The sequence below is a fragment of the Rhinolophus sinicus genome, linkage group LG09 (genome assembly GCF_036562045.2).
Source record: "Rhinolophus sinicus isolate RSC01 linkage group LG09, ASM3656204v1, whole genome shotgun sequence".
Classification (NCBI taxonomy): domain Eukaryota; kingdom Metazoa; phylum Chordata; class Mammalia; order Chiroptera; family Rhinolophidae; genus Rhinolophus; species Rhinolophus sinicus.
In genome coordinates, this window is record NC_133758.1 from 19,591,990 (window position 1) to 19,595,712 (window position 3,723).

The window sequence follows — 3,723 nt, forward strand, 5'->3', positions numbered from 1 at the left end:
AGGGAATTAAGGGCCACTCAGCTGCATGCTTGCCACTCCCCTACCCCTCCCGTGTTCAGGAAGATCAGGTTACAGGCTATGGGTCCTGGCAATGAGGAATATTTATTCATAAATAAATGAATGAATGGAGGGATGAATATGTAATGGAAACCTTCTAGGGGAAGGCACAAAAGGATTTGTGTGTGTGTGTGTGTGTCCCAGGTGTGTGTGTAAAAGGAAAGAGGAGCAGGTGCAGTCCCACCCTTTGTCACAGAGTAATGGGGCGGGGGTGCTTCTGAAGAAGGGGAGAAGGTTGTGACTGTCTGAGCAGAAACTTCAGGGTTGCTATCCTGCAGCGCCATCTCCATCATCATCTCTCCCGTACACACTCCCCCACGCCAATGGCCACACACAGGGCCAACATCAGGAAAGCCCTACTCCTGCCCTGGTGCTGAGCCCATGTTCCAAGGTTCTGAGGACTCCACTCTCTCCCATGGGCAGCAAAGGGCTCCGGAGAAAGCCTTCCACAACTCTCCAGCCATGAGAACTCTTTCCCCCAAGACCCACTTCATACTGAGTCTACGTGTGAAGCCCACCAACTAAAGCCTCAACCCACCCCAAGCCATGCCAGACCCTAGGCCATCACCCTAAATGCCCTTGTCAGTCCCCTGGCTCCGTCCTTAAAAGCTCCCGTTAGTACAGGCTGAAGACATAACTGGTACTGCCTACTCCCACAGGCCCCCCCAATCTCACGCTCCGTTCATGATCTCACAAGGCAGCACAGAGCTGTGGTTCCTGTGCAATTAGGCAGGACCAAAGTGGAATCCCACTCTTTTCCTCATCCTCTCTGAACCCCTTCCGTAAATGGGAAAAGTAATGACTTACCTCACAGGGTTATGAGAACCAAATGGCAACATACTATATGAGATATGGTTACCAAGTCAGCCCATCAACATGAGTGAGCAAAATGATTTCTTTTTATTTTCTTTTAAAGTAACCCAACTTGGTCTCCTAATTTCTCCTATAGATGCAGCAATGTGGAGAAATTGTTGTTCCCACCCTTACAAAGATTTTTTTTTTTAAGCCAGAAAAATGTCAAGTTTACAACATTTACTGTGCCCCTGAGAGAAGTGAGGTTGTAGGGCAGCCAAGTAGCCTGAAATCTAAGAGACAGGTGCCTCCAGAGAGAGATAGAAAATGAGCATTGGCTTACCTGGGGCAGACCCAGCTACACACCAGGAAGAATTCAGCTGGAATGCTTAACAAACCAGCAGAGATGGCTAACAAGAAAGTATGAAGCCCAAGGTGGGTATTTGCTTTTCTCTAAAGACCCTAAGGCTGGGGAGAATCCTGAGAATACATCCTTTGAGATACAGGCCTGGGGGAAGTGAGTATCAGCCACCACCGGAGGGATAAAAAAAAATCCCTCCAGATGTTTATTCCCCATCTCTCCATGGAACAAAAGTCTTAATCTGTAGGGGAAACAACACTATAGCCATTACAACACTGGTGCAAACCCTTGGGAGCTGGGGTAAGGGAAGAGAAAGAACCCTCTACCCATAGGCCAGGGACAGGAATACACTCCAGGACGGAACTACTTGCCGGAGCCAGACCACAGCAATTAATAGAACCAGACTCAAATACAACAGAGAGGTTAGAATTATCTCACAGGGAATTTAAAACAACTACAATTAATATGTTAAATGTTCTACTGGAAAATATGGACAATATGCAAAATCCCTTCAGCAAAAATACGAGAACTATAAAAATCTAATGGAAATGATAGAAATTAAACACAGAAACAGAAATAAAGTCTGTTTTTAATGGGCTCATTAGTAGATTTGACACAGCTGAGGGAAGAATTGGTGAACTTAAAGACAGGCTTATTACCCAAACTGGGGCACAAAGAGGGAAAAAAAGCAGACAAAGAAAAAAGAACAAAACATCCAACAATTGTGGGACAATATCAAATGTTCTAACATACACATAATTAGAGTCCAAGAAATAAGTAAGAAAATAGGGTAGAAGAAATATTTGAACAAATTATGGCTGAGAATTTCCAAGTTAATGACAAATACCAAACCACAGATCTAAAAAGGTCAGAGAACTCCTCTATAAATACCAACTCAAGAAAATACACATACATACACACACTAGGCATATCATGTTAAAACTGCTGACAACAAAAGACAAAGAGAACATCTTGAAGGCAAATATAAAAGAAAAAACACATTATATACAGAGGAACAAAGTTAAGAATTTCAGCAGACCTTGTCTCAAAAACCATGCAAATCAGAAAATAATGGAGTGACAGCTTTAAAGTGGGAAAAAGAAAAAAACAAAAGCAGAAATCTATAGCCAGTGAAAATGTTTTTCAAAAATGAAGGAGAAATAAAGACTTTCTCAGACAAACAAAAACTGCGAGAATTCATTGTCAGCAGACCTGTATTACAAGAAAATTTAAAAGCAGTTTGTTAAGCACAGCAATGTTATACTGAAGTAAAACCTGGATTTACAGAAAGAAATATAGAGCAATGGGAATAGAATAAATCATAGTGAAATGAAAGTATTTTTTTAAAAAAAACATTTAATTACTCTAAAAGATAAATGACCATCAAAGCAAAAATAGTATCCATGTAATATGTTTATAGCACATATATAAGTAAAATATAGGACAATAATAGCACAAAGGATGGGAGGGAAGAATTAGTAATACATTGTTGTAAGGTCCTTACACTACACATGATACAATATAATGCATTTTGTTTCATTTTGTTTTTTTAACGCAGTGGGGACAGAGTCCCAGAGAGCAGTTTCCAGGCTCTCGGCCTCACGTGGAAAGATGTTGCCTCGGGTAGTAGATGGCCATCAGCTGTGACTAGTTGGCCATCAGCTTTAACCAGTTAGACATTGGCCACTGATATAACTGCCGTGGCTGAGCTAAGGGAGGATTGCACTTAGCAAGGGGGTTGGTTGGTTGGCAGAGAAGCGGACAGCAGATTGCGGCTAGCAAGTGGGGTTAGCAAGCGTATTGCAGCTAGCAAGTGGAGTTTGTTGGCAGAGATGCAGGCGGCGGACTGCGGGTCGTGTGGCTCCTACTTCCTGTGTCTCCAACCCAGCCGCCAGCGAGAATATAGTGGTATGACTCCCCTATCTATGACTCCATTGATGTTCCATTTTAGCCTCACCATATCCTGCATTCTTGTGTGGGGAGCGAGAGCTGAGACCCCACATGACACATGGCGCAGCGAGCAGGCTACGGCGCCCACCAGAATGCCCAGAGGAGTAATGGAGCAGTTTATACGTGTGAAAGCTCAACTTTGGAAGGCCCGTGAGGAGCGGCACCGGAATCAGGAGGGGCGGTCTGCCTGGGAGACTCGAGCCTCCAGATGGCACACCACCCTCTTGGCCATAGAAAGCATCGCCTTCCTGTTGGTGATCTGCTGCTGCTGTAGGCTTCGCGCGTTGTGGACATCTTGCACCGAGGCCACCACCCACTCGGACACCTGGCACGGCGAGCAGGATTCTGGCCAGGTAGGAATGGTGTCTGACTCTGGGCAGGGGGACATGTGGCCCCCACACAGTGTGTGGTGCCCGGTGGCCACTGTTCTCAGGAGTTGGACCCCATGGAGGGGTGGGAGGATGTGGACAGTTCTCCAACCAGCATAGGATGCAGAAAAATGTCTTTGCGGCCCTGTGGGGTGGGAGGTGCTTGCTGGGCAGCTCAGATGTGGGACTTGCAGT